This window comes from Mustela putorius, unplaced genomic scaffold (genome assembly GCF_011764305.1).
Source record: "Mustela putorius furo isolate JIRA1106 unplaced genomic scaffold, ASM1176430v1.1 tig00003853_pilon_pilon_pilon, whole genome shotgun sequence".
Classification (NCBI taxonomy): domain Eukaryota; kingdom Metazoa; phylum Chordata; class Mammalia; order Carnivora; family Mustelidae; genus Mustela; species Mustela putorius.
The window spans coordinates 11266172-11279076 of NW_025422005.1; positions in this window are offsets into that span (position 1 = coordinate 11266172).

The window sequence follows — 12905 nt, forward strand, 5'->3', positions numbered from 1 at the left end:
GGTCACTGAAATGAATGTATCGACAAATTGTGAGAAGAGCCAGGAGGAGCATAACGGGGCGGGGACTGGCCACCACTTCTCACCTTCCACCCCTGATACCCTGACCAGGTCATCCAGGGCAGGACATGCCAGCCCACTGGAAGGTCAAATTTTGGATGGGAGCGACCCCCAGGGTTGTGTTTATGCCAGACAGAGGTGAGGGTCCTGTTGGTGTCTGCGGCTTGGACCACTGCCCTCATTCTCCCATTATCTGACCTCGCCTGGCCTCAAGGCCTCCATGTCCTCCATCTCTTGGGCCCCCGGGGAGGCAGACAGAGCAGGAAGTACTGTTCCTTCTACAAATGGGACAACAGAGGCTCCTTCTGTTTAATGACTTGGCCGACCCTGGCTGAGCCATGGGCAGAGATCTCGGTATCGTGGGAGAGCCCCAAACAGTATTTAGGACAGCGGGTTCTGGCCCAGGAGTCGTGTGAACAAGTCTATGCCCCTCTGGGCCTCAGTCTGTTCATCTGTAACCAAGAGGGTTGGAGAAACAAACTTACACTCTTTTCTGGATCTGCCGGAGGCACGCCAGGGCTCGCCCCAACCCTCTCCAGGCCTCGGTTTGCTTCTGTAAAGTGAGGAGAGAAATGCTTCAGCTGGTTCCAGGCCAGGGAGATCACAGATGGGAAAGTGCTTTGAGCTCAGAGGAAGAAAGGCCCTCTATAAACCCAGGGGGTTATTAGGGTGATGGGGATCAGGCAAAGGCTGATGGAGGGAAGGCCCCAGGGCAGCATTTGGTCTGACCAGCAGAGGGCACTGTGGGGAAGCTAAGGCGGGATCCTGAGCTGGAATGCCTTTGTTCCTTCTAGAACAGGGACCCAGGCCCTACTGCGTACCAAACCTGCAGAGCTGAGTGTGGGGACATGACCGTCAATGAATGGAACCCGAGATGCTCGCGGTCTAGGGGTGGGAGGGGGAGGACACGGAACAAACAGGTCTTTTTCTTTCTTTTTTTTTAAGGATTTATTTATTTATTTGAGAGAAAGAGTGCAAAGCAGGGCCGACGGAGGGAGAGGGAGAAGCAGACCCCCCACCCTGCTGACCAGGGAGCCTGACGTGGGGCTGGATTCCAGGAACTTGGGATCACGATATGAGCTGAAGGCAGAGGCTTAACCGACTGAGCCACCCAGGGTTCCAGAACCAACGGGTCTTGACACAGAAATGGGAGCTATGGTGGTTGGGGGCCAGACAGGGATAGTGACCCTCTTGCAGAGGCTCAAGGGAAGCTGGGAGGGGTCGTTCAGCCTGAAGCCCAGGTCGAGGGTCTGGGCTAGACAGCCAGAGGGATACCATGGAGAAGGCAAGCATAGGAGAGGCCTGGGTTCAAACCCTGGATCTGTCCCCACAGGTAACTTACTTCACCTCTCTGGGCCTGGTGTTCCTCACCTGTAAAATGGAAATCGTAACAGCGCCCACTCCACAGAGCTGTCGTGAGGATTAAATTAGGTAGAAGACACCTCTGGAATGCCTCTAGAGCAGGGCCCGACCCATGAAACTTCCTTAAATGTTGCTAGGGTGACCTCAGGCCGATGGCTTGGCTGTTGGCGACTGAAGCCATGAGGGGCTTGTGTCCACTTTGCGGGTGGGTGATGAGGACAGGTCCAGGGATGGGGCCACCTGGAGAAGAGGAGAGGAGGGACAGCCTGAGAGATTGGGGGAGGGGGTATGGAGTTGGGGGAGGGTAGAGTACAGCAAAGGAAGGGAGTCCAAGCTCCCCATTCAGCCCCAACCTCCTACCCTGTTGAGTCGCCCCTCCAGCCCCCTCCTCGCCTGTGTGCCCTTGGGCATATCCCTGGGTCCCCACCGAGCCTCAGTTTCCTCCTCTGTAAAATGGGGGAATAACTCCTGCATCAGGGGGGCTTCAAAGATTCTCCAAACCCCTCGTCATCTCCTATTGTACCCGCCCCCTCCCTGGCCCCATGAGGGTCTGTGTCTGGCTCTGCCCCTATAATCACCCAGGCATTCTGTTTAGAAACCAGCGGCAGAGGAAAACCCCTAAAACAAACCCAGCACAGCTGGTCTCCCCTGCGGGGCCCTGCCCAGCCCTGCCCAGCCCGCTCCTGCCTTCCAGGCCCTAGAAGCGGCTGGGGTGAAATCACACTTTGGGAAAGAGTTTTTTCCCAGTGGGTGGGGGCAGCAATCAGGTCAGGCCAGAGCTGACAGAAGGGCCCCCAGGATTCCCCAAGGAATCAGATGTTCCTGTCCCAGCAGGTAGGACAGTGGGCCTCAGAATCCCTTGGGAAGATTCCAGAGCCCAGCTGCTGCCCCCACACCCTCAGGTCTTGGTTCCCTCCTCTGCTGAGGAGCTAGGGCGGGGGTGTGACCGGTGGAGGGGGTCCAGCCGTGGGGCTTTGGGACCTGCTGGGAGGGCGGGAAGCCAGTTTGGGGAAGGGGCTAGGGTGGGTTGGCAGGAAGTGGGTCCCTGGGCTCTGTGTGAGGATGGGGGACACTTGCAGCAGGCTTGGAGGCCCAGAAGGTAGCAAGAAAGATATAAAAGGATCAGAAGCACAGGAGGAAAAAAGTGGGGGAGGCTCCCGACTGGCTCAGTAGGAGCGTGTGACTCTGAATTTTGGGGTTGTGAGTTCAAGTCCCACGTTGGGTGAAGAGATCACTTAAAAATAAAATCTTTAAAAAAAAAAAAGGAAGCGCAAGAGAGAACATAGGACAAAGACACAGACACACACAGGGATAGCAAGCAAATCCAAATGACAATACAAATTTTTAGGATTTCCCCAGGGTGGCGGTCCTCATGCACATTGTCCCTTTTTGTCCTCACCACCAGCCTTGGAAGTGGGGACTCTTTGTGGGGACGGTGTGTGGGGCTGGTTCCTTTGGGGGCTCTGAGCTTCAAAACTGAGTCACTGGAGCAGCTCCATGGCCTGGGGTGGGGGGGCGGGTGCTTAGGATGGAGGTCATGGCTGAGCAGGAGCAAGGTCAGGCCTGATCCTGGAGGTCAGGGGGCAGGGTTGATCATCAGCAGCGCATGCGCCAGGCCTTGGAGGAGGCTTGGCCGCAGGGACAGGAGACACCTCTCCACCCCACTAGGGGAGCCAGGGTGTCTTGCTGGAAGCCCAGGCCCTGCTGTCTCCCTGGTTCTCACTCGGGAGCCTATCGGGTGACCTGACGCTCGGCAGAGTGAACCAGGGAGGTTCTGGCTGCTTGTCTCTGTGTCCCGTGAGGAAACACGTGGCCACTGCCCCCCCAACACCCAGAGGATCGGGTTCATGGTCTAGGATGGAGAGCCTGGTCCAAATTTGGAGATGAGGAAGAGATAATCCAGGCAGAGGGTGACGGAGGCCGAGTGGAACTCTGTAGGGCCTCAGGCTCCCGGGGAAACCCTCTTCTGGGAGGCCTGTCAGTTGATTCTTTTCTTTTCTTTTTTTTTTTAAGATTTTATTTATTTGACAGAGGGAGACACAGCGAGAGAGGGAACACAGGAGGGGGAGTGGGAGAGGGAGAAGCAGGCTTCCAGCCAAGCAGGGAGCCCGATGCGGGGCTCCATCCCAGGATACTGGGATCATGACCTGAGCTGGAGGCAGACACTTAACAACTGAGCCCCGCAGGCGCCCGAAGTCAGGTGGTTCTTGCTCCCAAACCGGCTGACTCCTTCCCAGGCCAGCCTGCCGTTCATTCCTGGCCTCCAGGCTCTCTTCCTGCTACCTCTTCTGCCCCTATCAGCAGCCCCCTCCCCATAGTGCCCGAAGCCTCCCCCTCACTGTCCGCTGGGGCAGCAGGCCTGGACCCCTTGGGTGCAGAGGGAGAAAGAAGACACGGGGCCTGCTGCAGGGGGAGGCCGGGATGGGGAGGACAGATCCCTGAGCTGCCGATGGGATGGAGCTTTGGGAGGTCGGACAGACAAGGGAGATTCCACCTGCGGCCAAGTGCGTTAAGCCTGCTCTGAGCCGACCTTGCTTACGGTAGCTGTGAGGATGTGGGGTTCTGCGCCTGGCGTGTCCTTGTGCTCAAGGAGAGTTCACTCCTATCAGTATTGGACGTACTGGACAATCTCATGACCTTGTCTCACCCCCTTCCTTCTCACCAGAGAAACCAAGACTCCGAGAGGGTGTGGGTTCTGTCTCAGGTCACACAGCGCTCAGAGCCAGCTGGGCGGGCACCTCCCCAGGGTGGGTCCCTTGGGACAGCTCCATTGTGCTCTCCCCAGCAGGAAATCGCTGTGCTCAGCAGCCTGGGCCACGGAGAGGAGGAACAAGTTTGGCTACGTGACTAGCAGGCCCCGGAGGCTGAGCCAGGCCCAGCACCGGGAAAACAACCTGCTGGGGGCCGCCTAGGCGCGGCCAGTGGGGTGGGCATGGGGTGGAGACCTCGCTGCCCGGAGAGGGAGCGTGAGCGGAGCCTCCGTCTCACTGAGGAATGGTCTGGGACAAGGTCGCAGGGCCCTATGCCCCCCACCTACCTGCAAGAAGGCAGAGGGGTGAACAAGAGGCTTCTGGGGGTTGTGGGGGAGCAGGCATGTGGGCCGCGGGGCCAGTGGGTGCACAGAGCACCTGAGGGTAATTTGCACGGGCTGACCACCTGCTCATCAGCTCTAGCCTACAGGAATCAGGGTGGCCATCCAAGGGGGGAGGAAGGTTCAGCCCTGCCCGCTGTCAGCTGGCACCCAAGGGGCCCAGTGCCCACGGAAGCAAGGCCCAAGGGAGAAGAGTTTGGCTTCTGCCAGAATGCCCGGCCAGAAGACTTGGAACAAGGTGGAGTCTCCCTTCTGGGCCTCCGTTCCCCTTGGGGACTCACGGAACCATTGTGTCCCCTCACTGCTAGAAGAGGCTCAGAGCGGACTCGGGGCCAGGAAGGCAGCAGGGAGAAGGCTCCTGGGGCCCGGGTGGTCCACGGCACCGCTGGTCGCCGCAGGGAGAGCCCTGAATGCCAGACCCAGCGGTCAGAATTTATCAGGAAGCCAAGTGGGGCCACTGAAGGTTTCAGCATAGGAGAAGGGAGGGGTCAGCTCAGCCTGACGGGAGGGAGGACACTGGAGGGGCGCCCAGCTTGAGTGGCGGCAGGGACCTGCAAGGAGCGGGGGGCCAGGATCCAGGGAAGAGTAGAGGAATTACAAGTGCAATCTCCCTGGGGTCATTTCTGGTTGCCCCTCCCCGCCAGAGGAAGGACCCACAGGCTGCTGGTGTGTTAAACCTCTTATATCTTCTTTGAACATAGAACAAAGCCAGCTTGGAAGTGGGTCAGCACAGAATGCCTCCCTGCTTCTCCCTGGATACCCCAGCACCAAAAGCCCCGGGCAGGGGGTGCCCAGAGCCAGGCAGCAGCGCACAAAGTAGCAGGAACAGGCACAGCGTGGGGAGGCAGAGCCATCACCTGGACAGCAAGAGGGCAGACAAGGAAGCAGGTGTTCCTCGGGGGGCCAACATTCACCCTGTAAGCTGGAGGTGGCAGGTGGGGGACAGAGCCTCAGTGGGGGGCAGGGGGAACCTGGACACCAATCAGCATCATTGGGGAGCCGTCCCCATAGCCCTGACCTGTTGCTTAAGGGAAGGCAATGGAAGAGAAGAGTCTGCCTGCATGAGAAGTCCCCTGGGACTGGGTGAACCGGGACCTTAAACTTGGCCGCCGTCTCTCCCACCAGCTCCCACACACCCAGTCTTCGGTATTGCCTAGTTCTGCTCTCTGAGAGAGGGAATGGGAGTAGAACAGGGGAACACAGGGTCAGGACATCTTAGCTCACCACCAGTCTCCCTCGAACTCCTAATAAGTTCCCAGTTTCCTCTTCTGTCAAATGGGGCTATAGTGGTGCTTGCCTCGGAGGGCCGGCGGGAGGGAAAAATGAAACCACGGGCAAGGAGACGTAGCGTATTCAAGGTGCCCCCCCACAGACACGATCTGCTCATCGTGCTGAAGAGGAAACTGGGGCTCCAAGAGGTTAAAGGGATCTGCTCGTGATCGTCCTGTGAATCTAACCGTACAACTCCCCAGCTTGGCTTCTCTGCAGGGGGAGGGCTGGCGGTGTGTGAGGGAAGGCAGGGGGCGGGATGGGGAGGGAGGCTGGGCGCAGGGTCTTCATACCCTTCACATGGTATGGAGGCGAGGGGGTGGGACCCAGCCCCCCCACCCCCCCCAGCTCTCTCCTCCATCTCTCCTGGCCTGACTCCCCAGCCCTGCAAAGACAGACCCTGAGACGGATCAGACCACCAGCCCCATAAGCATCCCCTTCTGACTCCAGCATCGGTCCTTAGGCTGAAATGACTCTCTTGGCTCTAACCCCCAAACCTTCCCACGTTAGCACCCGTCTACGTCTGCCCCACCTGCCTTCTGGGCTGGTAAACGGCAGCCACGCCTACTGAGACGCACCACAGCCCACTGGTGTGGAAGAGAGGTCACCAACCCCTTCTCCAGGGCACCATCCTTTCTAGCTCCGGGGTGCCTGAGGCCCCACCCACCATCCCCTGCCAGAGGAGCTGCTGTCCCCCAGACTCAGAGAAGTTGCTTTTGCCCAAGTCCAGCAAGGCCGGAGCATTGAATGCCGACTAGAGCCGGGCAGAGGCGGCCAGCGTCTCCTGGCACACCTGGCCAGGTGAGAAGGCAGGGAAGCCAAGAACCAGCTCATCGCTTGGGTGTAAACAGCAGCCAGTGGGGAGTTGGCAGCCACCCCCTCTGCCCTTTCCCCAGCCCCCTCCCCGTCAGCCCCGCCCAGGGGAACGAGGGTGTCCCGACTTGTTGGAGGAGTTTCCATCCCACACCTGTGCCCGTAGTGGGTGGGTGTGTGCGGTTGGTTGACTGAAGGGGGCCCACAGAGGATCTTTGTCCTCCAGACCCGCCCCCCTCAATGTCTCTTCCCTGGTGCTGGGAAGGCGCCAAGGTTCTTGGAATGCCGAGGCCTCCCCCTCGTCCGACCCATCTCAGATGCCTTGGCCACTCTTTCCCAGGGCCCACGCCGGCAGAGCAGAGCAGCCTGGAAACTGGATCATGCCCCGAAGGAGGGCCCCCTTGGCTGCCGTTCCCACCAGCTGAGAGCTGTGTCCTTTGGGAGAAGGGGTGCAGCTCCACGGTCTCCAGAAGCCTGAGGACAACAGGTGTCCCACCGAGCCCTTAGACCCTATGCCCCATACTCTACAGATGTGATCTGGGAGATGGGAGTTGTCGCCTCCGCTTTAAAGACAGGGCAATAAGGCTGGTTGCATGGGAGCCTGGGCTCTGCCTTGGGTGCCCCTCTCTCCCCAGGGCCTGGCACCCATCGAGAGCTCAAGGTGTACTGGTGGGATAAATAATGAGGCTCAGAGCACATAAGTGCCCGGGGCCAAGTTCACACGGCCAGAACTTCACTCAGCTGGGAATGGACCCAGGCTAGTTTGAATCCTAAATTCAGGCTGTTTTCAAGACCCATCACGGCCTTGCCCACGCACATGTACACACCTGCCCACCTAGCGCCCAGCTGGGAACCCCCTCCTGCCACGCCACTCAGACCCACCTAAGAGGTCCTCCACCTGCCACCTCCTGTGGGGACACAGACTTCCTTCTGCCGTGGCCTCTCACACCCTCCTGTCACCACCCCTTCCTCCACGCCTGGAGAAGACAGGACGGTGCCTGCCCTCGTCCACCCCCGCAGCCTTGGCATCCTCTCTGCCTCCCCAGGCCCTAGTCCCCACGTTGGCACCACGGCTCTGGGGAAAGTCCGGGAGCTAGAGATCACCCCTTTTGGGGGGGAACCCCCAACAGACCTGCTTGGGGACCCGTGGGGCCTTGGGTCCCTGGGCAAGGGGGCCGGGGACTCACTCTCCAAACCAGACTGTACGTAGAGCAGACCCCTCCTGCTTCCCTGCTCATGTAGGCGCCACAAGGCAGGGCTGGTCAGGGAGGCAGGGACCCTGGAAAGTACAGGTGACACAGGCTGAACTGTGCTCGAGACCCAGCCACGCAGTTTTGCACTGAAACTTAGAGTAGCCCTGGGAGACAGGCACTAGTCTATCTTAGTTACCAAGATCATTCCCATTCTCTGGAGGGGTAAACTGAATCCCAGAGAGTTAAGGCACTTGCCCAAGGTCCTCAGTCCCTGGCAGACAGCAGGTGTTGGTTACATATCTGTGGAGTGGACAAAGTTGCAGGAGGGGAAGTGGCTTGTCCAAGAGCATGAACGAGGTCAGGATTCGAACCCCGGCCAGACTCCGAAGCCTCCTAGCTTTCCCTCAGAGCTTCCTCTGTAGAATTAGGACAGACAGACAAAGCGTGGCTGACATGTACCTTTTGTGGGCACCCTGCGTATGTGGCTTACTTTGCAGGGCTCCGTGCTGGCTCCCCCTCACACAGAGAAAGAGAAAACCAGCCCCGGACAGCCTGGCCCTCCCCGTTAGGCCATGGCGTGCTCCCTTGAACACAAGCAATTTCACAGATCGCCAGCATCCGGCGAGGCCACCCAATGACCTTGACGGATAAGACAAAGACAAGACCACTCCGTAATCGTGTCTGCACACAGACAAAAATGCACACGGTCCAAACCACAGAAATGACCAGCCGTCCGTCTCTCTGGCTGCAGGAGTGACAGCTGCTTCTTTGCCAAACACAGCTTTGGCTTCAATTCGTTCCTCTTCCTTTCTAGATTAAAATGATTGAGATACCCAATCCCAGAATTACTGCTGCTCCCTGACGGCGGCCAATTGAGAGCAGGGCCCCACCTCCCCTGAGTCCTCCTGGGAGCACCCATCAGCCACCCAGACCCCTTCTTTTTTTAAACACTTTTTAAAAAGATTTTATTATTTATTTGACAGAGAGAGATCACAAGCAGGCAGAGTGTTGGGGGGTGGGGGGAGTAGGCTCCCTGCTGAGCAGAGAGTCCGATGCAGGGCTCAATCCCCGGGCCCTGGGATCATGACCTGAGCCGAAGGCAGAGGCTTTAACCCACTGAGCCACCCAGGCACCCAGACCCCTTCCAGCTCCTTTTCCCTGATGCCCTGCGCCCTCCTGAGGGCTGCTTTTCCCCTTCTCACCGGGAGCAGTCAGCCCAGCTTTGCTCAGGTGTGTTTCTGGGGGTCTCTGGCCGGAAAGCGTCGACAGAGTCTTAGGACAACTGAGCAAGACGTGTTTGTTCAGTCCATTTTGTGGACGCCTCCGCAGCCTTGGGCCAGGAAAGTGTCAGCCTCTGAAGGAGCGTGACGGGAAAGGAGAGGAGCCTGCAATCTCCCTCAGTTCCCAGGAGGCCGCGTGTCAGGCTCTCGGGGCTGGGGGATGGTTAACTCCTACGGCACCTGCCGGCTCCATCCACCACAGCCCAGATGAGAGCCTTGAAACCACCCCAAACACCCCCACCAGGGCTGGGCATCCGACATCTGCGTGGGAGGGCCAGAAGAGGGAGTGAGCACTGGGCCAGGAGTCAGGAGACCTGGGTTCAGGTCTTGCCTCTGCTTCTCATTTGTCGGGTGACCTGAGCCTCAGTTTCTCTATCTGGATCATAGGCCGAGAGGACTAAGTGAAGGGGGGGTTCCCCTCCCCGGCTCGGATCACTCCCCCAGCTCTGTGCTATAAACCTTCCAGTGGTCAGGATGGACACCTAGTCTGTCCTCGACTCCTGGCCTCCTGGGGTTAACCAGCTTTTCCCTGCCAGGCTTGCTGTTGGAGTGACCCAGGGAGCAGGTGAGGGACTGGGGTCCTATCTGTCCTCAGTCCCTAGAATCCTGGCTGGGTCGAGAACAGTATTAGTTGGAACCACTCCTGAGGGCTCAGGGCCCAGGGCCTCCACACCTTCTCCCTCCTCTCTGTCAGGGCCCCCGTCCAAGTCAAACAAGATGGAGACAGAAGTGCCACAGGAAGGGCCCCAGGGCCTGTACAGAGGACAGTCTGGCAGGGGCCACTGAGGGAAACAGTCTCTGTGGCTTCATTCAGCTCCACATCCTGCTTCTCCTGTGGCCAGGGGATGTGGCCTCCTTCCGTTCTGCCCCAGGCAGGAGGACAGGAAAGGGGCCGAAGCCGAGGGATTGGAAGGAGCCAAGGACTGGGACCTTTCCTGAAAGGAACTCTTTAGTACAGAAGGTCAAGGAAGTTTGTTTTCCCTCAAGTGTAGCCCCATCTCTGTCCAGAAAGCCAGACGGGGGTGCCAAACCTACCTCCCGCTCTCACGGCTTGGCCCCCTACTTCTCCCCCCTGATTCACCTCTCCGTGAAGACATCTCTTCACCTCTGTGAAGACAGATCTTCATTCTGCCTGGAACGCCCTGCCCTCCCCCACCCCTGTGCTGGGCAATTGCTATACATCCTTCAAGCCTCAGTTTAAATATTATTTCCTCTTAGAAGCTTCCCCTGGTTGGATCTCCTTGCAATGTACTGTTGCCCCCTCCCAGCCTCGATACCACTCAGCAACAACCAGCTTCTATCACTCTCCTCAAGGGTAAGGGACATTATGGTCAACTGATTTTTTTTTTTAAAGAAGTTTGTTTGTTTGTTTGTTTTAATAATCTCTATGCCCGGGGCACCTGGGTGGCTCAGTGGGTTAAGCCTCTGCCTTCAGCTCAGGTCATGATCTCAGGGTCCTGGGATCGAGCCCCGCATCAGGCTCTCTGCTCAGCGGGGAGCCTGCTTCCCCCTCTCTCTCTGCCTGCCTCTCTGCCTACTTGTGATCTCTGTCTGTCAAATAAAAAAATAATATCTTTAAAAATAATAATAATCTCTATGCCCAACGTGGGGCTCAGACTCACAAACCAGAGACCCAGGTGCCCCTGATCAATTGATTTTTGACAATTGATGCCAGGAAAACTCAATGGGAAAAGAATCTTTTCAACAAATAATGTTGGGATGACTGGATTTTCACGTGCAGAAGAGTGAGGCTGGAACTCTGCCTCAAGCCCTGTCTACCGTGTATCTTCCATCTTTAACTCAAAATGGATCAAAATCCGAAATCTAAGCTCTAAAATGATAAAACTGTTAGGAGAAAACAGGTGTGACCTTGGATTAGGCAACTGTTTCTTCCATACAACATCTAAACAGAAACAAAGAAAAAAATAGATACACTGACTTGATCAAAATTAAGAAGTTTTATGCTTCCAAGGAAACCATTAAAAAGTGAAAAGGGGCTCCTGGGTGGCTCAGTGGGCTCAGAGTCTGCCTTTGGCTCAGGTCATGATCTTTGGGCCTGGGATCGAGCTCCTTGTTGGGCTCCCACCTCACTGGGGAGCCTGCTTCTCCCTCTGCCTGCCTCTCCCCCTGCTTGTGCTCTCTCTCTGTCAAATAAATACAATCTTTAAAGAAAAAAAAAACTTAGAAGCTTTTATTTTATTCTAAAAAGCTTAGAAGCAAATATTTCCTCCACAGATTGGAGGAAATATTTGCAACCCAGACGTCTAATAAGGGCCCAGTATCTAGAATATATAAAGAACACAACAATGAAGTGAGAAATAACCCAATTTAGAAATGGGCAAGGGATTTTTTAAAGATTTTTTTTTTAAAGATTTTATTTATTTTATTTGACAGACAGAGATTACAAGTAGGCAGAGAGAGAGAGAGGAGGAAGCAGGCTGCCTGCTGAGCAGAGAGCCCAACACGGGGCTCGATCCCAGCACCCTGGGATCATGACCGGAGCCGAAGGCAGAGGCTTTAACCCGCTGAGCCACCCAGGCACCCCTGGGCAGGGGATTTGAATGGACATTTCTCCAAAGAAGATATGTGAATGACCAATAAGCACACGTAAAGACACTGACATCATTAGTCATTGGGAAAATGTAAATCAAAACCACAGCGAGATACCACTTCACACCCACTACGATGGTTACAATACAAAAGAAGACATTAGCCACGGCTGACAAGGGTGTGGAGGAATTGGAAACTCATACACCGCCAGTGGGAATGTAAAATGGTGCAGAAGGGGCATCCGGCTGGCTCAGCCAGAACAGCGTGCGACTCCTGAGACTGGTGTCGTAAATATGAGCCCCCTATGGGGTGTAGAGATTACTGAAAAAAAAACATTTTAAAAATAACTAAAATGATGCAGCCACTTTGGAAAACCGTTTGGCTGCACCTCAAAAAGCTAACCGCGGGGTTACCCTATGACCCAGCAATTCCACTCCAGGGAAGATAACTTAAGAGAGTGAAAAACATGTTTAGAAAAAACTTGCACCAGGGTTCTTGGCTGGCTTAGTCAGTAGAGTGAGCCGTGAGCAGCTCCTTTTTTTTTTTTTAAGATTTTATTTTTTGCAGGGCGCCAGGGTGGCTCAGTGGGTTAGGTCTCTGCCTTGGGCTCAGGTCATGGTCTCAAGGGTCCTGGGATCGAGTCTTGCATTGGGCTCTCTGCTCAGCGGGGAGCCTGCTTCCCCCTCTCTCTCTGCCTGCCTCTGCCTACTGTGATCTCTCTCTCTCATTCTGTGTTAAATAAATAAATAAATAAAATCTTAAAAAAAAAAAAAAAGATTTTATTTTTTGGTTGAGAGAAAGCACAAACACAAGGGGAGCAGCAGAGGGAGAGAGAGAAGCAGGCTTCCCACCAAGCAGGGAGCCCAATGCAGGGCTCGGTCCCAGGACCCTAGGATCATGACCTGAGCCGAAGGCAGTTGCTTAGCCGACTGAGCCACCCAGGCACCCCAGGAACAAATCTTGAAAACATTTGCCCTAAGTGAAAGAAGCCAGACCCAAGGCTGCCTATTGCATTTATATAAAATGTCCAGAAGGGCAAAGCCACAGAGACAGAAAGTAGATTCGAGGTTGCAGGGGAGGGGGTGGTGGGGTGGAGATGGGAGTGACTAATAGGTATAGGGTTTCATCGCGGGGTGACGAAAAGATTCTGGAATCAGTGTTAACAGCCGCACAACCTTGTGAGTCTACTAAAAACGACTTAAGGGTATGATTTCCAAAGGTGATCTTACGGTACGTCAATCATATCTCAATTGGAAAAAAAGATCCTTACAGATAATGTTAGCTAAGAGT